Below are 25,853 nucleotides of genomic sequence, written 5' to 3' on the forward strand. Positions count from 1 at the left end.
AAAAATCTTATGAACGTTACTGGCGAAAAACATTGGCGTCATAAGTTGAGCCCTTGCGCCACTTTACCGTCGACAAAATCCGACGATAAATCCAATGAAAAATATGTTTTATTTTTTTAAAAAATTGAATGGTCGCTACTGTTGGTAAATCCGCTGGTAGCATGAATTTTTTTTTTTTTTTACTTTTTTTCCAATCTATGATGGACCCTCATAGTTAACAGTTGACCGTTAACTCTCAATTAACATCGGATAAATTAGTATTTTATCTGAAAATAATAATTTATGTATGATGTAAAATATCAAATACATATACATAACGTAAACATGAAATGAAAGTTTGATAACGAAATACATAAAATAGAACTATATTGACATTAATCTTATTCAGATTCATCATCTTCTTTCTCTCTTACGAGGTAATTTTCTGATCATCAGATTCGTCTTCTTCTTGAAGATCGTCGTCGTCCAGTATTGGTAATGTGTCATCATCTACCCTAAGGTCAATAATGTCATCATCCATAATAGTCGACCTAAGGGTGATCGGATTACCAGTATCAACCACCATTTTTGAAGGAGTTGGGTCATGAATTTGGAAAGGTTTCTAACCCTCTATTCTATCAAACTCAATGCGACCTCTTGATTTAGTCTTAACCACAACTACCCAACTAGACTTGCATGACTCCAGATAAGGCAAATAGTATACATGTTGTGCATTTTGAGGTAGAATAAAAGGATCGTGGTGCCTATATTTTCTGGTCACATTTCCTTCTGTGATATTGTAGTCTTTGTACTTTTGTGTTCCTTGTCACGAACTTGAATCATACCATTGACATTTAAAAACAAACACCTTGTACGTAGTGCGACCAAAATACTCTAATTGAATTATACTGTGCAACGAACCATACCAATCAGAATGACCACCGCCTGAATTCCCACGAACCCAGACCTTAGTGTTATCTATTTTCTTTTCAACTGATCATTGTAAAGAATGGAACCGATATCCGTTAACATTGTATATCAGGTAGCATATGCCCTAATTTATTGAACCTCAACTAAATGCAACTAGTTCTGAATCTGTTATGTCAGCTAGATGCACTCTGATGTATTCCCTAAACTAATTGAAAAAATTGTTCAGTGATATATCAGAATTTGTTTCTTGAAATAACCTATGATACAATAGGATAAATAAGAAAATTTTAGTGTATTGAAGCTTTGATTAGATGACGAAGATAGTATCTTACTAAATGCAATTGTTACGAAGGCTTAAAAACTCACATTAGGTAGGATGAAACCTAATCACAATTAAGCAATACATGCAGATGTGCGACACCCAATTTCCTTTTTCTCTAACCAATTTTCACTACCCGCGCCCATTGTAACTTCTTCCAGAATAAATATTGGATACGTTGGTCCTCCTAACGAGGATTCTCCCCTCTAATCATTCCTTCCAACTCTTGTTCTACGTGACTCAATATGAGGCTTAAAATAAAAGAAGCAAAATACAGATGTTTCTTTAGCAAGGAATGCTTCGCAGATACTACTAGGGGTGTACATGGTCCGACCTAACCCAAAGACCTAGGTCAGACCCGAATATCTTAGGGGCTAATTTGGTGTGATTTCACCGGGTCTAGAGCTAGATAAGGGTCTCAAAAATAGACTCGGTCATTATTTAGAATCGGGTCCAGATTAAGGAGAATCCGGCTTCACCCAGCCCATGTGCCCTAAGGAAACTAAAAAAGGTATATATGTTTTAAATTAATTTTAATATTATGTTATATTAATTATAAGCTTATTATTTTATTTTTAATCACATTTGTTGAATTATAAAATAGATCAAAGAAGCATCAAATTAGAATTTATGGACAAATTCAAGTTCAAATATGGATATCAACTTTTTGGTAACAAGTTTCTTCTTTATAAATAAGTATATCATAATAAGTTTCTTTATAAATAAGTTTCTTTATAAATTATTGTTAAAGCTTTAAAGGTCCAGTTTTCACTCAATTTGGACTCAATATAATTGTGGCCCGAAAATGTTTAGAATTCATCAGGTGTAGGATCGGGTTAGAGTCTAAAAAATAGACTCGATGTATATTTAAGGCCGAATCTAAATTAGGACAAACCCGGTTTCACTCGGCCTATGTACCCCCTAGATAATACCCTCGATTCAAACTCTATTCTTGACTGTATGCTTGAATGATCCAATCATCATCTCAAATGGGCACATCCACCTAAATTGGACTGGCCCACATACTCTTACTTCGTACAACATGTGGATTGCTAAGTATTCCATGACGTCAAAATATCTAGGAGGGAATATCTTTTCTAACTTACAAAGTATGATCGAAATGTTCTTCTCCATGACAGTGAGATCATTTACGTTAAGTTTCGTAGCACATAAATCCTTAAAAAACTCACTTATTTCTGTAAGAAATTTCCAGATATTGGTAGAAAGTTCTCAGAATGCAACAGAAAGCAATGACTCCATAAAGACATGACAATCATGACTCTTCAACCCAGCAAGCTTACCTTGTGAGACGTTTGCATACCTACCCAAGTTAGAGGCGTAACATCGGAAAATCTCAGTCCTCTAATCCACCTAAAATGTTTTGCTTCTGATCCTTCGTTAGAGCGAACACCACTTTTAGTTTAGTCCACCGGCCGTTATCAAGTTTTGTTAAGTTTAGATCTGGCTATTTGCAAATGTCTATCAAGTCTAACATTGCCTTATCATTATCCTTTGTCCTCTTATCGTCTATTACCGTGTGCATGATATTATCAAACACGTTCTTTTCAATGTGCATCACATTAAGACAATGTCGAGCCAAATTATCTTTCCAATAAGGCAAGTCCTAAAATATACTCTACTTGCAAACTTGCAAACCACTCAAATATCACTAGTGCCTCTTCTTGTTCAATTCTATTCTTCCTAAACGAGCCTTAGTTGTGCCAAAAAGGATTATCAATATTGAGAAACCTTAGATGATAATCGAACCACGAATTCTTACCCCTTCATCAGCCAAAATGCCTTTGTATCTTCCATACAAACAGGATACGACATTTTGCTCTGAGTGGACCAAACTAATAACATCATGTACCCAGAAAAATTATTAATGGTCCACATCAACATAGCATGCAGTTGAAAGTTTTTCTTGGTTAAAATATCATACGTTTTTATACCATTAACCTACAACTTCATCAACTCATCCACCAAGGATTGCAAAAAGGCATCTATTTTTATTTTTGAATTGCTTGAACCAAATATGATACAAGTTAAGGACATGTATGGGTCCTTCATGCACATTTCGAAAGGTAGATTATAAGGTGTCACCACTATATGCCAACAAGAGTATGCATTACCAAAATTAGAATTTGGTGCAAACCTGTCAGAGTACAAAGCTAATATAACATTTCTGGACTCGCTCACAAATGTAGGATGAACCTCCATCAAAGTGCTTCCGGGCATCTCCATGTGACGGGTGCGTCATAAAACCATCATCTCTCTTGTCGTTACCATGCCAGATCATGTGGAGCCAAACTCATTGATGCATACAACTATTTTAGCATAGGGATTAAGGGCAAGTAGTACATCCATTTGTTTGGAATTCTCTTTAACTGCCATTTACCAATCCATTCTTTCTCGATTTAAAATCTTCGTGCATCACAAAATTTATGAGCAGTTAAATATACGTCCTCCTTGTAATATAACATACAACTATTCAAACAAAAATCAATGTTTACCAAATTTAGATCCAATTTCAAAACTAACTTCTTTGCTTTGTAGTGGCTTCGAACGATGCCGCTAGTCCTGACAGGTACTAAGTCGTTGCAAAGGGTGACCCCAATTATCAAAAGACTCTTGGGTGTGATTTGGCTCAGACTTAATACTCATCATTCTAACACATGCAGACAATTTCGAATAAACAGATCCCTCGTACATGAATTTTGTAGCAGATTCTAACAGATGATAAAAGCTCTTTGTCTCTGGGTTAGGTTCTTGTTCAGCATCTTCCGTATCAGTAACACCTATTGCATCAAACACTATCTCGTTGTAACTCTCTTGGTTATCTACCCAATTCATTTCTTCCATGCTTGGTTCTCTAGCCACCCGAACTCTCGTCAATTAAACCCCAACCATATTGAAATTTGAGGCACACTGGTTAATTTCCTGCTCATTTATTTCTCCATATTCCGTCTACATCCACTACTCATCCTTGAACCCATTACGGTAGGGGTGAAGTATTATATCCGAAGGTCCTAACCATTTAGTCTGCCGACACTTATAGCACAGACACCTAGATACCCCTTGAGACCTAAACAATTCTATGTTGAAGACATACGCAACAAATGCGTCAAACCCCTCAAAAAATTCAGGTCTTAAAATCTCCCATCCACTATTGTCCCTATCATACATCCACAGACGATGATTTGCAATTATCTTGCAACAAACACCCTAGAATTTATCCAACAACACAACTTATTAAAATTTTTAGAAAATTTGGTAGGTGTCTCCTATAATTAAAATTTTCAACCAAATCCAATTATTGTTTTCTCACAAACCAAATATGTTTTAAACAATTTAAACAAAATTTTGGCAGAATTTTCTCTTAATTCAGAGACATTCACCAAATAAATTTAATCATTTTCACAAAGAAAATAGGTACAGGCATAAATTAAAACAAACACAAATTCAATAATATATCAAATCCTAACCATTTTAGTGTGCAACCCCTTATAACTCTATAATTTTCCAGCAAACAAGGATTTCGAGGGGTAAAATATGTTTTTTGTCCCTAATGTTTGAAATTTTCTTTAAAAATACCCTTAACATTTAATTATATTCAATTTCGTCCCTAACGTTTTCGATTTGTATTAAAATTACCCCCTGAATGTTAACTGCATCTAAAATGTTGGGGAAAATTGAAAATATTTAGGGATATTTTTGGAACAAATTGAAAATGTTAAGGACAAAATTGAATGAATCCAAAATGTTAAGGATAAAATTGAATAAGATTAAATATTAGGAGTATTTTTTAAAAAGTACAAACCTTAAGGACAAAAAGTATACTTTAGCCGGTTTCAAGAAAGGCGCTTCTACATGACCTCTCACTTCCGTCCTAAAACGCTATCCTAAAAAAAGTAAGTCTGGTATAAAACCTAAACAATTGATTATATTTAGAGATAGAAAATCTACTTGAAATACGGATGCACAGAATACGGAAGAAGCGAACTCCAATTAATCTCAGAGAAACAGCACCACCTTAATAAAAAAAACTTATTAAATTCACAAGGTGAAACTAATTCAACAAACTAAACAAAGTCTTCCAACAGTTCGAGCAGTCTTAATATCACCCTACTTAACCTACCTTAATTTAATTTCTATTTACATTAAATTAACATAAGAAATCCTAATCACAAACTTTATTACACTAGTTTAATCAAGAATTTGATAATAAAATACCTAAAAAAAATCCTAAACTCACAAAAAAATTTGAAAAAATAAAAAAACTAAACCAAACCCTTATCACAAACTTTATTACACTAATTTAATCAATAATTTGATAAAATACCTAACAAAATTCGAAACTCACAAAAAAATCTGAAAATAATAAAAAAAATTAAACCAAACCCTAATCACAAATTTTATTACACTAATTTTACTTCGAATGGTGGCTGCAAGATGGTGTAGACGTGATGGTGAGAGGAGGCGATAATGATGGCGACAACGGCATCATCACCGACGGCAGTTACCACGAACGCGAATAGCGATGGCGTTTTCGACGGCTCCAGCAGTGACCGCCAACTCCAGTGGAGAGAGAGAGAGAGAGAGAGAGAGAGAGAGAGAGAGAGAGAGAGAGAGAGAGAGATCCCAGAAGTGAGGGGAAGGGGTTGGAGTTTGAATTTTACCCCAATTTCACCATCAGATTTACCTGTGAAAATTTTCGATGGTAAATTGCCTAAAATCAGCATTTCACTAAATTAATATACTAGCGGCCGAATCCAACGGAAGATACGCGGGTAAAACTGGCACTTTTGAAATAAAATTTTGCACCAACGATTATTGTCGGATTTAGTGTCGGAACATAAAATCTGACAGTAATTAATTTGGAGAACTAAATCTTGCTTGTATCCAACGCAAAAAATGCTACTAAATTCGACAGTAATAGTTGCCACTAAATCCGATGGTATTCTAAGTTTTTTCTGTAGTGTTTTAGTGTTAATAAATAAAATTATTTTTCACTATATATTTTGTTATTTTTTGTATTTTTTATTTATTAGTTTTTTTAAAAATAATATCTTATTATTCAGATTAATAAAAATATTATAAGATGTTAATTTCTAAAAAAGATTAAAAACATTAAAAGAGACTATTTTTGAATTTTAAAATTCTTTAAGGATTATTTTAAATTTTTTATTTTTTAAAAACTATTTTATAATTCACCCTAAAAATTGGTTTGTTTAACTTGCATCCACTAGATACTTAATAACTACGTGTGCGAATCATCGTTTCACTTTAATACGGTGACTAAAAAAAAAAGATTATATTGTCTAATAAAAATAAATATTATAAATTATTTTATATTTTAAAATTTTAAAAATTAAAATATCCAATTTACCAACCTCAGGTATTGATTTTGATAATTATTCTTCTTTTAGTTTTCCTTCTTTTCGGGTAGTTTGTTATCTTTTTTGGTTGGTTAATTCTCTTCTAAGATTTCTATCCGTCTGACTAAGATCTGCAAGATAGCCATTGCTTGCTCAAACCAACAATTTTCATGGGATCGACACTCACTCACCTGAGGTATTACTTAGACGACCCGGTGTACTTGCTGTTCTATCTGTGCAAAATATTGCGGAGTCAATTCATGCACCAACTTTTTTGCGCCGTTGCCGAGGATTGTTCGAGTTTGACAAACTACCGGAATATCTTGTTACTTAAATTAGGTACTTTTTACTATTTTGTTTGTGTCTTTTATTTTCTTTTCAAAAACTTTTTAAAAAATCCATCTTTTCTTTGTCTTTTGTTTGAGTCTACTGTGAGTACTTAAGTTTAATTTGGTGTTCTTTGTGTGTTCTTTATTTTCTTTAAATTTTCGAATCTGTTCTTGAGTGTTCTTCCTGGTATTCAAGTTGTTGTTCTTGTTTCTTTTCTTGTTTTGATCTTAAAAGTTTTATGTTTGGTGCCTTTTGGTGTTTTTCTTTTTAATTTTCGAAAAAGCTAGTATCTTTGATCTAAAAATTTTAAGTTTGGTGTCTTTTAGTTGTTTTTCTCTTTCCTCATTAATTTGAAAAATAAAAAAATCTTTTTTATCTTTATTAAAAAATTTCAAAAATCTTGCTTTCTTTTTTTTATCTTGATTTAAAAAATTTTTAAGTTTAGTATTTTCTTGTTAGTAAAGTTTAAATTTTGATTTCAAATCTTATCTTTTCAAATATTTTTCAAATCTTTATCTTATCTTTGGTTTATCTTTTCTTTTAAAATTTCAAATCATTATCTTATCTTATCTTAATTTCAAATTTCAAAATCAAATCTTTTCAAAAATTCAAAAACTTTTCAAATCTTCACCGTATCTTATCTTTTCAAACTTATTTTCAAATCTTTATCTTATCTTGTTTCAATTTTAAAATTCAAAATAAAATCTTTTTCAAATATTTTCAATTCTTATCTTATCTTGTTGACTTTTTCCTTTCAAAATTTTTAAAATCAAATCTTTTTCAAATCTTCAATCTTATCTTATTTTCAAATCTTTCTTAATTAGTTACTTATCTTATCTTATTCTCTTTTCTACTCTTTTTTCTCTTCCCTCTCTTCTATTTTCGAAAACTTCTTACCTTTTTCTCTTTCTTCATTTTCGAAAATCACCTTTTAATTTTCAAATATTTTTAGTTAATTAGCTTTTAATTTCCTTCTTTTTTTCGAATTCAATAAATAAAAAAAATAAAAACAAAATATTTTACTTCTAATTTCCTTTTTACTTTTTAATATTTGAATTCTTCTTCTCATTCTTCTACCCTCATTCTTCTTTCTTCTTCACATCTCACAAGGAGTTCTCTATACTCTGACATAGAAACTTCCTTTCTCTTTCTTTCTTGGTTTTCTTTTTCTTCTTGTTTTTGAGCAGGAACAAAGACAAAGAACCTCTCTTTAATCCTAATCCTGAACCTGAGATGACTCTAAGGAGGAGTTTCAACAAGTTAAAGCACAACACTCTGGAGGAAACCTCACTGAACTTTTCGAACAAGAAGCTGAAAATACAAACATGGCAGCCAAGTAGAATAATGGAGGAGTGCAAGGAAGGTTCTTGGTGACTTCGCTTCACCCACTTCTGACTTCTATGGAAGAAGCATCTCTATACCTGCCATTAGAGCAAATAATTTTGAGCTTAAGCCTCAGTTAGTCTCTCTAATGCAACAAAATTGCAAATTTTATGGACATCCACTGGAAGATCCACATCAATTCTTATCTGAATTCTTGCAAATCTGTGACACTATTAAGACCAATGGAGTGGATCCTGAAGTCTACAGGCTTATGCTTTTTTCCTTTGCTGTTAGAGACAGAGCTAGGATATGGTTGGATTCCCAACCAAAGGAAAGCCTAGACTCTTGAAAAAAGTTAGTCAATGCATTATTGGCCAAATTCTTTTCACCTTAAAAGATGAGCAAAATCAGGGTGGAAGTTCAAACCTTCAAACAAAAAGAGGGTGAATCCCTCTATGAAGCTTGGGAAAGATACAAGCAACTGATCAGGAGATGTCCTCTTGACATGCTCTCAGAATGGACTATCTTAGGTATATTCTATGATGGTCTATTTGAGATGTCCAAGATGTCCTTAGATCATTCTGCTAGTGGATCACTCCACTTGAAGAAAATGCCTGAAGAGGCACAGGAACTCATTGAAATGGTTGCAAACAACCAATTCATGTATACTTCTGAGAGAAACCCTGTGAACAATGGGGTAGCTCAGAAGAAAGGAGTTTTGGAGGTTGACACTTTGAATGCCATATTGGCTCAGAACAAGATCTTGATCCAACATGTCAATATGATCTCTCAGCATTTGACTGGAATGCAAGCTGCAGTTGGCAGCACTCAAGACACCTCCTATGAAGGAGATGCTTATGATCCAGATCAACCCACTATGGAAGAGGTGAATTATATGGGAGAACCCTACGAAAACAGCTACAACTCCTCATGGAGGAATCATCCTATTTTCTCATAGAATGATCAACAAAAGCCTCAGCAAGGCTTCAACAACAACCAAGGTGGAGGAAACCAGAATAGGTTTAACAGTAGTAAACCATTCCCATCTTCTCAGCAACATATGAAGACTACTAAGCAGAGCCTTTCTGAGTTAGCAACCAAAGTCTCTAAACTCTCTAAGACCACTCACAGTTTCATAACAAAAACTAGGTCCTCCATCAGAAATCTGGAGGTACAAGTTGGCCAGCTGAGCAAGAGAATCCCTGAGACCCCTCCTAATAGTTTCCTAGGTAACACTGAAGTAAACACAAGAGAAGAGTGCAAGGCCATCGCTGTAGAAGCTATGGCCGAATCTGAAGGGGATGCTCTGGAATTGAACGCCAGTAAGGGAGTCCTTACTAGGCGTTCAACGCCTAAAGAGGAACCATCATTGGCGTTGAACGCCAGTAGGGAAGTTCCTACTGGGCGTTCAACGCCCAAAGAGCAGCCATCGCTGGTGCTGAACGCCAGTAAGGGAGTCTTACTAGGCTTTCAATGCCAAAAAAGGAACCATCATTGGTGTTGAACGCCAGTAGAGAAGTCGCTACTGGGCGTTCAACGTCCAAAAAGCAGCCATCCCTGGCATTGAACGCCAGTAAGGAAGTCCTTACTGGGCGTTCAACGCCCAAAGAGGCACAACAACTGGCGTTGAATGCCAGTAATGAGGCAGCTGGGCGTTCAACGCCCACTAAAGATTTTCCTATTGAAGAACTGAAGGCAACTAAGGCTCATGAGAACATCATAGAAGTTCCATTGAATGCCTTGTTGCAAATTATGGATTATGAAGATCACTCATCCTCTGATGAGGAAGAGGAAACTAGGGAAGATAAAAGTTGTTCATTACTTAGGAGTCTTCATGAAGCTAAATGCCAAGTTATTTGGAACAGAGACATTGGAGGAAGAACCTCCAGTGCTCACCAAGGAACTCAATGCCTTGGTTCAAAAGAATCTACCTCAGAAGCTACCGGATCCCGGACGCTTCCTAATTCCTTGCACCATAAGCACCATTACCTTTGAGAAGGCTCTGTGTGACCTAGGGTCAAGCATAAACCTCATACCAGTCTCTGTAATGGAAAGACTGAAAATCTTTGAGGTGCAAGCTGCAAGAATCTCATTAGAAATGGCAGACAAGTTAATAAAAAAGGCATATGGTCTGGTAAAGGATGTCTTAGTAAAGGTTGAAGACCTTTACATCCCTGAAGATTTTATAATCTTGGATACTAGGGAAGAAGAGGATGAATCCATCATCCTTAAAAGACCTTTCCTAACCACTACCAATGCCATTATTGATGTAGCAAGGAAGAATTAGTCCTGCAATTGTATGAGGACTGTATCTTATTCAAGATACCTACCCCTGACTCTCCCTCTGACAAAAGAGAGATAATAGTGCAACACTTGGTGTTCCAACCCTCTTTCTCAGTGCAAGGCTATACAGAACCCCCAGACACCAATTCTAAGTTTGGTGTTGGGCAGCCATTATCAAGCACTGAAAATACTGGTACTAAGAAGAAGGCACCTAAAGGCTGGAGGGACAAGAAGATCCCCACTGAAGGCCTCTCACCTGGTATGAGAGTTGTCTTTACTGACAACCCAGTCGTTCCACATATTATGAACAAGGTCCTGTCTCTAGAGTATGTGAAGCTCATCCATGAGAGCACAGGCAAGACGTTCACTGTAAGGGATGAAATTCAGAGCCCCTATCCATCTCCGTAAGGAACTAACCGTCAAGCTAGTGACATTAAAGATGCGCTTGTTGGGAGGCAACCCAACCATAATTAGTTATTTTTGTTTTTCTTTAAGTTATTTACATAATTATTTCTTTGAGTTTGTGATCATGTGCAGTAATTAGAACAGAAATAGAATACCCTGCAGTAAGTACCTTGCTGGCATTGAACGCCAGACAAGGAGGCCAGAGTGGGAATTCAATGCCACACAAGGTATCTCTAATAGGCGTTCAACGCCCAAGGGGAAGCAGTCATTTGGAGTTTAACGCTAGGATGGAGATCTCTAGAGGGCATCCAACGCCCTGAATGGGGCATGCAGCTGGCGTTGAACGCCAGCCAGGAGGCGGAGACCTGGCGTTGAACGCCAGGAATGAGGTCCCCTATAGGCGTTCAATGCCCTATGAGGAGCATGAAGCTGGCGTTGAACGCCAGCCAGGGAGCAGAGGCTGGGCTTTCAACACCCACAAGCGGGCAGAAAATTTGAATTTCCTAGCCTCTCAGGATTTAGTGGGTCCTACAGAATCTCCACCTACCCCACTTTATTCTCTCTCTTACTTCCACTCTTCCCCACACACTCTTTCCCATAAACTCTCAACCAATCACATCCATACCTCTTCCCAAAAACCATCATAACTCCCACCAACCCCCACACACTTCAAATTCAAAATTTTCCACCCAATTTCCCACTTGGTTGAACCCCATCTCCCTTCATCTCTCCTATATTCTCTTCTTTTTCTACTCATTTCTTCCCTTTTCTTAATATTTTGCTCGAGAACGAGCAAACCTCTTAAGTTTGGTGTTGAAAAAGCCTTGCTTTTTGCTTTCCATTCACACTTATGGCACTCAAAGTCGGAGAATCCTCTAGAAAGAGAAAGAAAAAGTTGTTGCTTCCAACTCTGAAACTTGGGAGATGGAGAGATTCATCACCAAAGCTCATCAAAATCACTTCTATGAAGTAGTGGCAAAGAATAGGCTGATTCCTGAAGTCTCCTTTAGGCTAAAAAAGAATGAGTACCCGGAGATCCGACAAGAAATCCGGAGGAAAGGTTGAAAAGTTCTAACCAATCCTATCCTGAAAGTTGGAATCTTGATGGTACAAGAGTTCTATACCAATGCATGAGTTACTAAATATCATGATACAAATGTGAACCCAGGCCCCAAAAACTGGAGCACCATGGTCTGAAGAAAACCCTTGGATTTTAGCCCGGAAAGTGTAAGGTTGGCGCTCCATTTGCCAATAATGCAAGGAGACCCACATCCTTACACTAGAAGAGTACATTTTGATCAAAGGCTGAGCCAAGTCCTATCAAACATTTGTACGGAAGGAGCTCAGTGAAAGAGGGATGCTCAAGGCAAGCCTGTCCAACTAAGAAGGCTTGACCTCAAGCCTGTAGCTAGAGGATGGTTTGAATTCATCCAACACTCTATCATCCCTACTAGCAATCGGTCAGAAGTGACCATTGACAGAGCCATTATAATTCATTGCATCATGATTGGGAGTGAGGTGGAGGTACATGAGGTAATACCTTAAGAATTGTACAAGAAAGCTGAAAAGCCTTCCACCTTAGCAAGGTTGGCTTTTCCCCACCTTATATGTCACTTATGCAATTCAGCTGGAATTATCATAGAAGAGGACATCCCCATTGAGGAGGACAAGCCCATCACTAAAAGAAGGATGGAGCAAACTAGAGAGCCTACACATGCACCTCAACAAGAGCATATGGAGCCGCCTCAACAAAAAATCCATGAGATACCTCAAGGGATGCGTTTTCCTTCCAAGGCTATTGGGATCAATTGCACACTTCTCTAGGAGAATTAAGCTCCAACATGGATCAGCTGAGAATGGGACACCAAGAGCATTCCACCATCCTCTATGAAATAAGAGAAGATCAAATAGTTATGAGGGAAGAACAACAGAGACAGGGGCGTGACATAGAAGAAATAAAACGCTCTATTGGATTCTCTAGAGGAAGAAGCAGTCGCCGTCACTAAGGTGGTCACGTTCCATACTCCCCTCTATTTATGTTATTTTTCTGTTTTCCATGTATTTTATCTTATTGTTTGTTTCTAGTGCATGATCATCTTTATTTATGTCTTAAAGCTATGAAATATTCCATATATCTCTCACCTTGCTTAAAAGCAGCAAAAAGAAAGAAAAAAAGAAAGAAAAAAAATGGCAAAAAAAAAGAGAAAGAAAAAGAAAAAGCCAATAGCTCTTTAAACCAAAAGGCAAGAGCAAGGATCCAAGGCTTTGAGAATCAATGGTTAGGAGGGTTTAAAAGAGATAAAATCTTGGCCTAAAAGTTCAAATGAGCTCTTCCTCTAACTAAATGCTTATGGTGTGAAGGTGTCAAGTGAAAAGCTTGAGACTGGGTAGTTAAAGTCATGATCCAAAGCAAAAGAGTGTGCTTAAGAACTCTGGACACCACTGGCTAGGGATTCTAGCAAAGCTTAATCACAATCCTAAGGGGTTCACCCAGTTAAGTATCTGTGGTGTTTATGTATCCGGTGGTAATATGGGAAAACAAAGCGCTTAGGGTCACGGCCAAGACTCAAAAGAAGCTGTAATCAAGAATAAAAAAGAACTAAACTAGAAAAGTCAATAATATCATCTGGATTCTGAGTTCCTAAACATGCCAATTATTCTGAACTTCAAAGGAAAGTGAGATGCCAAAACTATTCAGAAGTAACTAGCCACTAGTCCCGCTCATCTAATTGATACTGAGCTTTATTGAAAACTCTGAGATTTATTGTATCCTTCTCTTCTTTTTAATCCTACTTTGTTTTTGGTACAAGCAAACGTTTAAGTTTGGTGTTCTGATAAGCAGATATTTTATACGCTTTTTGGCATCATTTTCATATAGTTTTTGTTATATTTTGTTTAAGTTTTATTATATTTTCATAGGTTTTAGTGCAAAATTTATATTTTTGGATTCTACTTTGAGTTTGTGTATTTTCTGATGATTTCAAGTAAATTCTGGCTAAAATTGATGAGCTTTGGAAAAAGTATGATTCAGAGACAGAGAAAAGACTACAGGTGCTGTCAAGATCTGACCTCCGTGCACTCGAAGGAGTATTTTTGGAGCTACAGAGGTCCAAATGGTGCACTCTCAATGGATATGAAAAGCTAATATCCAGGGCTTTTTAGAAATATATAATAGTTTATACTTTGCTCTGAAAATGAAGGCCCAAAACTGGGATTCAACGCCAGTCACCAACCCAATTCCTGGCGTTGGACACCCAAAAGGGAGCAGCTGGCGTCCAACGCCCAAAAAGGAGTCCAAAGCTGGCGATCAATGCCCAAGAGGGAGCACCAACTCGTGGCTTCACTCAAGCTCAGCCCAAACACTCACCAAGTGGGCCCGAAAAGTAGATTTTCGCACTACAAGACTAGTTTATCTTATTTCTGTAATTCTTAGTTATCAGACTAGTATATATATGAGGAGATCACCCTTGTTTAGGATCTTGGACCATAGACCTTATACCATATTTTAGAACATTATTGTAAGCTATAACTCACTAACCTCCTAGGTTAAGGTTAGGAGCTCTGCTGATTCTTATGGATTAATAATATCACTATTCTATTTCAATCTATGCTTGATTCCATTCTAAGATGTATCTTCGTTCTTCATCCTAATGAATTGGGAGTATAACTTGACCGTCATCCCTATTCTACATGGGTTCTTGCGAGTCCTTGACGGGATAGTTGATGAGGGAAAATCGATTCTACACAAACTAACCAACAAGTGTACCGGGTCGCATCAAGTAGTAAAACTTACGAGAGTGAGGTCGATCTCACGAGGATTGATGGATCAAGCAACTTTAGTTGGATGACCAGTCTAGTTAAGCGAATATTTGATGAATTGAGTGAAATTGGATCAACAGAGAGTAAATTGCAAGAAATTAAAATGCTGAAAGTAAATTGGCTAAAACTTAAATGGCAAGAAAGGTAAATTGCTGAAACTTAAAAAGCAAGAAACTAAAAGGGCTGAATCTTAAATTTCAAGAAATGTAAATAACTGAATCTTAGAGTGCAAGAAATTAAAATTGCAAAATCTAAAGTAAAATGAAACTTAAATTGCATGAATAATAAAGGGAATTGGGTGTAGGAGATCAAAACAGCAGTAAACATTTGCAGAATAAAGTAAATTCAAAGAGATCTAAATTGAAGAAATTCAAGGAAAATGATTCATCAGGGATTGGAGATATCATAATCCATCATGAACCAATTAAGTCTCAACTCCTTTCTCAATCATATGAGTAGATTTATGGCAGATTGAAATTGATTGGATCCCAATTTCTTGGCAATCCAATCTCTCTAATCACAATCAATCTTGCCAATTCCTTAATCTAATTGTCATGAGAAGAGTTAGAGCACATTCTCTCATCCATATGCCACACAAATTCTTAAAACCTCAATTCCTCCCAAATGGTGTTGGTTAGGAGAATTGTGAAAGATAGAGCTCCAATTCTAATGTAGATGATTCCCTTTCCGAGGCTCACATCCACATTCAGTTGAATTAAACCCCTTTCCGGAGTGAATAATTCACAATCAAAACAGAAGATATCCTATAGCTACACAATTGAATTGAGAAGAAGAAGAATTTCATTGATTCATTATGATTACAATAGAGCTCCTCCCCCTAATGAATTTGGGGTTTAGTTCATCATTGCTCCAATTAAAATAGAAAAAAAAGAAGTTGCAGAAAAATACAGAAGAGAAAATACAAAGAGAATTGAGTGCAGAGTTTCCCAATTGGGATTCTGACTCTCTAGCCTCCCAGATTCAGATCTGCTCACCCCTTATAAATCAAATTCTTCTCTATTTATACACTTTCTAATTCAATCTTCAAATCCTTGGATTGGGCTTTTGGCTTTTACTGAAGTGGGTTGAAGTGGCTCCAATGCTGTTGTGAAGAGAAGGGTGCTCAATTGCAAGGTTCTGATATCCACGTTTGAGGACAAACGTTGAGTCTAACGCTTTCTTAAGGAAAATTGGAATCTGGGTGTGTTCAGCAACGTTTGACTCAACGTTGGGGTACCAACATTTGCCTCGCCACGCGTACGCGTGGATGGCTATTTTTGCCCTTCCACGCGTGCGCGTCTTCTATGCGTTTGCGTGGTTGGGATAGATTGCACGCCCATGCGTACGCGTCATTGACGCGTACGCGTCGATGCAATTTTTCCTTTTCCAGAATTTGAAGGCTTTTTGAAGACGTTTGCCCCAACGTTGGAGTGACAACGTTCCCTGCAATGTTGGCATACCCACGCGTGCGTGTCACCCACGCGTGCGCGTGGGTTATCATATTTCCACGCTCACGCGTGCGCGTGGGTGCCAATTTCCAAAATCCTAATTTTGAAGGTTTATCGCGCGCGTTTGCCTCAACGTTGGAGTGGCAACGTTCCCTCCAACGTTAGCCTATCCACGCGTGCGCGTCACCCACGCGTGCGCGTGGATCATCAAAATTCCACAATGCACGCGTGCGCATTACCCACGCGTACACGTCGCAATAAAATTTTCTAAATTCTAGAAAACAAACTATATTGAAAAACGTTGGAGGTAACATTGACTCACCAACGTTCCCTCCAACGTGGGAACCAGAATTTTGCAGCAAATGTCACTGCTCCTTCTTCCAACGTTTGAGGCAACGTTGGTGGGCCAACTTTGGCCACCAATGTTGCTTCTTCTGCTTTGCTTCTTCCTCTGCTTTTTCCTCTTCTTTCTTGCTTCTTGCTTGCCTCTTTTTCACCTATAATCAATCAAACAATTGCATCATTCATAACATTAGGTAAAATTAGCGAAAAACCTTGTAAAAAATCACATAAATACCCATGTCTGATTGAACTAAGGGATGCATGAAATTCCAATCCAATTACTTACTTATTGTGCAAGAAAGTACATGAAACCTAATAAAAACAAGTGAAAAATGCTTTTGAAACTAGCATAAGATGACTTGTCATCAATAGTACTGAACCACAAACTTAATTAACCACTCTATATAAGTCTTTTAGGAGTGGAACGTAACGGAAGTGTACCAAACTTACTTTTAGTAATTCATTGAAAGATATTTTTTAGTTCAATTCAATTTATAGTACATTGCATCATGTGCATTACTTGTTCTACAAGTTTTTCTTTCTTTACTCTTTTAATTCAACCCTCTCTAAAATAAAGAGTAAGTTATCATCTTATAACACATGCCTAATAGTTATTGAATAAAATTGATTAACTTATCATGATTAACTTTAATTCTTAATTTAACTTAAATTTTGACAACCAAATTAATTATCCATAGTATAACGTTTTTGCAATTTATAAAATCACTAGAGAAATTTCATAATTTTTTATTTTTTTCATACTACATACCTATTAATTAGTTTCAACCACAAAATAAAAAGTTTAAAACTCTTTCTCAAAAATCTTCTTCATAAGAACTTCTTAAGTCTCTTCCTTCTCATATTCCATGCAAATTGATGTTCTCTTTTTTTTTCTACTGTTATTTTTATTAAGTTTCTCTTACATACTTTAATTAATTCATCATATAATGACAATGAGAAATTCACACTATTAGTAGTTTAATTTAGGGTAAAATATATTTTTTGTTTTTTAAATTTTTAAAAAATTTTAAAAATATTCCTAAATTTTATTTTGTTTCAATTTTGTCCTTAAAATTTTCGATTTGTATCAAATATACCTCTGATAGTTAAATTGTTTAGAAAATTTAGAATGAAACTAGCAACAATGTATGACAATTACGTCTAATTTATTTATGTTAAAGGTTGTTCTTTTAAAATTGTTGTTGAATTAATTCTAATTTTTTTTAAAAAAAAAAATAGCTGTTAGAAGTATATTTAATATAAATAAAAAAATTTTAAAATAAAATTAAAATAAAATAAAATTTAGAAATATTATAAAAACTTATATCAAACATCAAAAATAAAAAAAAAATACTTTATTCTTTAATTTATAATCCATTTTAAAGACCACAACTTGAAAGGAATTCTTATTCATGAAAATCAAATGCTTTGTGCAAGTATCATTATTGTATCTCTTAATATATTTATAATCATCTAATAATGACGACAATAATACGGAGCAAAATATAATCTTATAAAAAAAGTTTTAAGTATATCGAAAATACCGATATTCCAGTTATTTTAATCGTTGATATAAATTATAAAAAATATATATAATATATTAATTGAAATCAACTATTAAAACAATTGAAATATCGATATTTTTCAGTACCCTTAAAATTTTTCCAATCTTGTGCACTAAAATTATTATCACTCAATTTCTAGATATAAAAGGTACATTCACAATCTTCTTCTTATCACTATAATGATTTTGATCATCATCGATACTAATACCAATATATAGATAAAAAAATCATAATTAATTACTAAAAGAGATAGTTTATCCTTTATTTAAAAAAAAGTAGAATAAAATTTATCTAAATATCAATTCAAACAGTTGGAATTTCGGGACTGTGAATCGATCTCTTGTTTCTTTCGTGTTTTTTTTTTTGGGCATCCTTTTCTGTTGTGACATAATAATAATAATAATAATAATAATAATAATAATAATAATAAAGGAGAAGAAGAAAAACAGATATTCGTTTTCTTACTAAAGTTCTTATCTACAATAGCACCTATAGCAACAATGCGCAGATTACTGGACACGTTGAAGTATCTATTTTTTTTGGATTTATTTAATGCCATAATGTTTGGACTTTAATTCCAAACCTGCGTCGTATTAGACCTGAAATTCATTCTAACTTATACACACGTTATTCAACGCTGAACTACTACTAGGCTAGCTAATTTCAGTTACCTACAACAATAATTAACAACTTATCTAACTATCATATGTGGACCTATGGATTGGACAACTGAACTATGCCTAATCCACATTATTATTATTATTATTATTATTATTATTATTATTATTATTATTATTATTATTATTATTATTATTATTATTATTATTATTATTATTTGTTTTTGTCAAACTCTAGTTTCTGTGCATGGAATTTGGAATCACAAGTAAGCTTTTATGATAGGATAATCACAAGGGAACAAAGAAGCAAATTAACACATTAGCTTTTAAGTGATGTGATATAAGGCATGGCTTAGATTTATAAGCAAGATTAAGATAAGTTTCTCATTGCCTCACCTAATCAGGCAAATAATAATAATAATAATAATAATAATAATAAAAAAATTTAAATAGGATTTTTTTAATCACCGTACCAGTTTTATTCTCTCCCATATTTACACATTTTTTAGGATAAAATATTGTTTTAGACCCTAGTTAATATTTAGATTAAAATTTATTTTGTTCTTAATATTTAAAATATTTTATTTTTATCTTAATAAATATTTTATTTTGTTTTATTTTATCATTTGGTTAAAATTATTTTTTGAAAATATCTTTTCTTTTATTATAATTTTTTGTAGGTAATGAAAAAATTGCAATTGTAGTCATTATAATAGTAATGATAGTGATCTATAAAAATAAAAAAAATAAATAGAAAATTGTAATTTTAAAAGAAAAATAATTTTGACCAAAAATAAAAATATAATAAAATAAAATATAAATAAGACAAAAATAGAATATTTAAATGTTAGAAATAAAATTAAAATTTAATAAAAATATTAAATACTAAAACAGAACCCTAGCCTACCTTTAACTACTGAACTGTAATTACTTTCGTGTTATTATCTATATTTTTAAAAAATTAATCAGCAAAGGCAAAAACGCAACTTGACGAATACTGGTCTCACAAGGTACTAGCACATAATTATAATTTAATTTTGTCTCCCAAGGCAACAGTTTCAATATGAATAAAATTGTACCTTCTGCCACCTAATCCTCTAACTTGGCTGGCTCCTTAGTCGTTGATGGCAAAATATGATATTTGAATACCTTACTGTAAGGTGTGTATAGGCATTTAACATAATTTAATAAAAAAGTTATGTATTAATTAAAATGAGAATTTATTACTAAAATTTAAGGGTGACCAAATAATCAATATCATGATGAGTAAGTAGTTTGTATTTAGGACTGGAAGTGAGTCGAGTCAGCTTAGGAACCAGTTTGAATTTGACTTGTTAATAGTTTGATAAGCAAAATTTGTGAGCTGGTACTAAGTCAAGTTTGATCCTGGAATTGTGCTCATAAATTAAATGAGTCGAACTTGAATTTGGATAAACTAAGCTCGTTAGTTCATGAGATGGCTCGATTATATATATATATATATATATATATATATATATATATATATATATATATATATATATATATATATATATATATATATGATCTTAATTATTTAAAATTTAAAATTTATTTTTTATATATAATTTTATTGTAGGACATAAATAAAAAATTATAATTTATTGATAGATAAATAATATATAAAATTGATCTTTTTAAATATTTTTTAAAATATATAAATTATAATTTATTAATATAAAATTATAGATTATATTCCTATTATTTGAGCAAGATCGTGAGCTTTCCGCGAGTCGAACTTGAACTTAAGAAATAGACTTGATTGTTAATGAGTCGAGTCGTGAGTCAAGCTCAAATTTGTGAGTCGAACTTGAGCTTGGTCTAACTTGACTCAACTTAACTCACTTCCAGCCCTACTTGTATTATTAAGGCACTAGATTAATGTATAATACACCTGTTTAAATTGTAGTAAAAGTCTAAAACTACTCTTTTTAAATGTATATACCCACAAAAATAGACACATAAATAATTTTACTCTAAAGCATTATTTAATTAAAACTTTTTTTTTTAGTTTGTTTTAATCTTTGCATTGATATTTTTTTTTTAATTTGTCTTATGTTTTTTTTAGGAGATAATAATTATTGAACTTTAAACTTTACTGACATAAAAGTTCTGATACTAAATTATAATTTTTTTAAAAAAAAATTTAAACTAATAAAAAAATATATAAATACTTATATCTTTAATAAAAATATCCAAATATGTCTATAAATAAAACTAGGAGATTCTTAAAATATATAATATTATTTTAAAATCCAAAAAATAGTGAATTAAATCCAGTGCAACAAAATACTAACTTACTTTTGAATGGCATGATTATTATTTTTAGAAATAAAATGTATATTTAAAGAGATGTAAAAGAAATGTGTCAAATCATGAAGTAGCTAGAATACAAACAAGTGACTCAACATCCCCTAATAATCTTACCAAAACATTTCAACCATTTATTAGCTTTTCTTTTGTGTCATAGTACGTATGCTAATATCACTTTGTTTTGTAACGCCAATCAAACATTAAGATAGTGACATAGGAACGCATGCTCTACATTAATAAGCCAAGGCCTAAAAATATTTTATATTCAAGTACCAATACCATCCTTTAAATTATGCAGCCAAATTTCTCTTACTTAAAAGGTTAAAAAGGAAAAATAAAAAATAAAGAAAAGAAAAGAAACAATGATAAATTAAAGAAACCACCTCCGTTCTTCCCTACCTTTAAGTTATCACTGTTAATTATTAATTAGTAATTATTTAATAATAATAATAAGTTTGGCCTAAGGTTGAAGGATGGTCCTGAGCTAATTTTTTTTATATGGGTAATTTTAATATAAAATATAAAAATATTTAATTATTTTAGTATTTTATATTATTACGATAATAATACAAAATGAGGAGTATCAAGGCCAACAATTTTTGTGATTTGTAGTCATCAAATAGTCATCAATGATGATTTTAATGGTGTATGATTTTATTCAATGACTCACTTTTCTTTACTAATTACATGCTGGACAAAATTTAATAAATTTTGCTGGTTACATGCTGGCCCCTAGACTTTTCCATACAGAATATCATTGATATTTTATAAAAAAAAATATATTTTTAATTATAAAAAATAAAATATCACTGATATTTTATAAAAATAATATTTTTTTCAATAATATTTATAAAAAATCATAAAACTTATAACACATAATTTAAGTTATTTTTGAAAAAATTCACTCGTAATAATCTAATATTAAAAAAAAATATGGTGGTCCTGCTGTGACTCCATTTTCTATATTTTGTTTGTGGGACAGTGTTGCCATCACAGGACCACTGGCATGCTTTGCATTTTGCAATCAAGATGAGTTATCCATAGTCTATTTTGTTGCCCTTAGTTTAATTATTTGTAACATGCATTTAAAAGCTAGTAATGCACCTAATACAAATACTATCTTGTGTTAGATTATGCATTAAAATAAAACATAATTTAATCATTATATATATATATATATATATATATATATATATATATATATATATATATATATATATATATATATAGAGTGATAATCTTTTCCTCAGCTAGCATAGTACTACTCTAGTATGATTTCTTCTATTGTCCATGGAGCTGACGTGTTTAGCATTCCTTTTTTCTTTTTACTAAATAAAATATTGTTTTTTATTATTTAGATAAATATTAAATCTCTATTTTATCATGTCTTATATAAACGGCTGAAATTTAAAAAAAGATAATAAATTAATCAAGTTTATGATATATGTTTTTTTATTTAAAAATAGGCTACATATGACTTTTTTCAAAAAAAAGAAAACTATAATATGCTATAATTTTCTAAAGAACGCTAAATTTTTTACATTATATAAAACGCATTAATAATTTTTATTTTAAATATTTAATAGTTATTATATAATTCAAATATTTATGCTGTTACAAATTTATTATACATTTTATTGATTACAATTACTTTTTAAAATTTAAAAGTTTTAAAAAATAAATTTTAAAGCATTGATTAGATAAAAATACTCTTCTACAAAGAAAAATATCATGACAAATCTCCTTAAATATATTAATTTTTTAATATACTACATTTTAAAATAACATATAGTTTAAAATAAAAAATATCATATTGTATTTCATGAAGGTGCAAGTAAATGAAAGACTTCTATATAAAGTAAAAATCTTAAAATATACATGTTTAATGCATTTTTTTATGATTATTTACAATAAAAATCTTTTAATATAGTATGAATAACATAAACCATTATAAATATTTTTTAAAAATATGTCAGCAAAAAAAGGAAGAGAGGGAGTGAAATAGCCCCCCAATTGGGGTCCATTGACACTAGACCCATGTGATTTCACTACGAAGATGCACTAAAATATGTTTTCACAAACAACTTCCGAGTTCAATGCATTACTATAATAAAGGAGTTGGCATGCCCAATAAAAAACGACATTATAGTGTCTAAAATATTCAGCCATATTAGATAATCATCATCATAATTATAATAAAAGATTAATAAGTCTAGAAGCCTACGTAAACCATGATGATTGAGCTTGAATCGTATATAAAATTTTAAGATTGGTTGCAATCTATGGATCCACTTGGGTATATATCGAAGAGAATTGGTTAACATTTACAAGTCTTCAGAAATAGATAATTTAATGTGAAAATAAATGTTAATTTGTTAGAGACTACTTTAATAAAAACACTAAAAATATCTTTTTTTAAACACGTTTATATATGTCATGTTATTATTGGACATCTTTATTAAATAGGTTAATAATTTATTTTTAATTATAAACCAGAACAAAATCAGTTTATTATAACAACAATAATAAACCTAATTGTTTGCATTATAATTATTAGATCTGATTTGATCCGATCGAATTATACCATCTAAACCGAATATCTTTAAATTTTTTGATAAAAAGACAATTATATCCTTAATTTTTTGTTTTTTAGATATTTAAATCCCTAAAATTCAAAAATACAATTAAATTCCTAAAAAAAAATTGAATTTATTATTATTGTTAAAAAAGAAATCGATTTTATTCTAATTTGTTAAGAAATTAAAAAATAATCAATTTATTAATACATCCAATAATAAAATAACATGTAAATATTTTTACAAAAAAACGTTTTACGCATGAACATCCTAATCTTTATGGGAGCATCCTAACTTATTTTGGGTACGTAAAAAGGGATTATTCATTTTTCTCAGAATAAACAAAACCAACAAGCATTCGGAATATGAATAGAGACCAATAATAACAAGTTACATGGATGTGGATGTCAATTTCAGTATTATTAGAGCAGTTAGTTGTATGCAATCGAAAAAAATAAATAAATAAAAATTGAGCAGTTGTAGATGATTAGGGCCAGATTCATTTTCAGTTAATTAGATTCGGTATTGTCCCTACTAAGCCTATAACCCTGCCTTCCCTAGAAATCTAGAATTAGAGTCTAGAGCTACATATTTGCAATATGCTAAGATTTATTACTAAGTGGCATCTACAAGGATTTCATTTCATAAATGTTTCAAATTTCAATATACTGTAATAATTATAAAAAAGGACAATTAATCTAAAATAGGAGGAGTATGATGGATGTTAGAAAAGGTTTTGCTTAAAATGGTGGTACATTTTGGGATTTACAGTGGCAACTGCCAAAAACAAATTCATATATTATAATATTTTTTAACTACAAATTTTATATAATATTATAAATTTTCTTTTAGAGAATCAGACTAAATTAGTCAGTTCAATCCAACTAATAAAAAATCGGTTAATAAATAATCAATTTGATTCAAAATAAAAATAAATTGTCAATAAATCAATCAAAATAAAAAATTGTAAAATTAAATTAGTTGAACCATCTTAAATTTTTTAGTAATTAACAAGTATATAATAACAAAATATTTTAAAAAATATATTTTATTTATAAATATATTATTTTATTATATCTGATTCAATTTCGATTTAACCTATAAACTTTTGAACCTTTTAATTCTATTGGTTCAATGATCAATTTAGTTTTTAAAATTATATTTTATTTCTTATTTTAAATTTTTGTGTGGTTAATATTAATAAGGATTTAATTAATATGTATTTTAAGGGTATATATTAAAGTTATTAATTACTAATAATTTTATTATTAAAACATAAAAAAATTTAATTTTAATTAATTTATTTTTTATTTATTAAAAAATTTAAAAATTTTCACTTATAATAATTGTAATAAGTACATTTAGAACATATATTAGTTAAACCTTATCAACAATGTAGAGAGAAAAAAATCACACACACTATTAAAGATTTAACAAATTTCCAATTTAATAATGTTAAGTAACAAATTTCTTGAAATTGTGAACGAGAAAATGAAGAATGCAATTAATAACCTATTCACATTTGCTATATGTATTTAAAAAGTTTGAAAAAATAATAAAGAATGAGAGAGAAAATATGTATTGCATTACTATTTATAATATATTTTATACCGTATAAAGAAATAATTTTGGCAAAACATTAAATAGTAAATTGACTCATGATAAAAATATTTAAAATCACATGCACTATTAAATCTTGATTTTTAATTTAATAATGTCAAGTAAAATTTATTGAAATGATGAAAGAGAAAATGAAGAATGGAATTAATAATCTATTCACATTTAATTTATAGATTTTAAAAAATTAAAAAAAATAAAGAATGAGAGAGAAAATATGAATTGCATTACCTATTTATAATATATTTTATACCATATAAATAAAATATTTTGGCAAAACATTAAATAGTAAATTTACTCATCATAAAAATATTTAAGATCACGTACAAAATTAATTAATTCTTTAAGATTTTTTCTAATTTAATAAAGTCAAGTAAAAGTTTGTTGAAATTATGAAAGAGAAAATGAAGAATGCAATTAATAACCTATTCACATTTGTTTTATAGATTTAAAAAAATTAAAAAAAAATAATGAGAGAGAAAATATGTATTGCATTACCTATTTATAATATATTTTATATCATATAAAGAAAATATTTTGGCAAAACATTAAATAGTAAATTCACTCATCATAAAATTATTTAAAATCACA

At 31.7% G+C, this 25,853-nt stretch overlaps 1 non-coding gene across 1 annotated transcript; it reads right to left on the minus strand.

The window, feature by feature from the left end:
* Positions 1-8,662: 8,662 nt before the first annotated feature.
* Positions 8,663-8,771, minus strand: LOC148575301 (small nucleolar RNA R71). The gene has a single exon (XR_015905526.1). It is a non-coding gene; the product is annotated as a small nucleolar RNA R71 (small nucleolar RNA).
* Positions 8,772-25,853: the final 17,082 nt, after the last annotated feature.

The sequence above is a fragment of the Arachis ipaensis genome, chromosome B2 (genome assembly GCF_059453495.1).
Source record: "Arachis ipaensis isolate K30076 ecotype BB chromosome B2, ASM5945349v1, whole genome shotgun sequence".
In the NCBI taxonomy this organism is placed as follows: domain Eukaryota; kingdom Viridiplantae; phylum Streptophyta; class Magnoliopsida; order Fabales; family Fabaceae; genus Arachis; species Arachis ipaensis.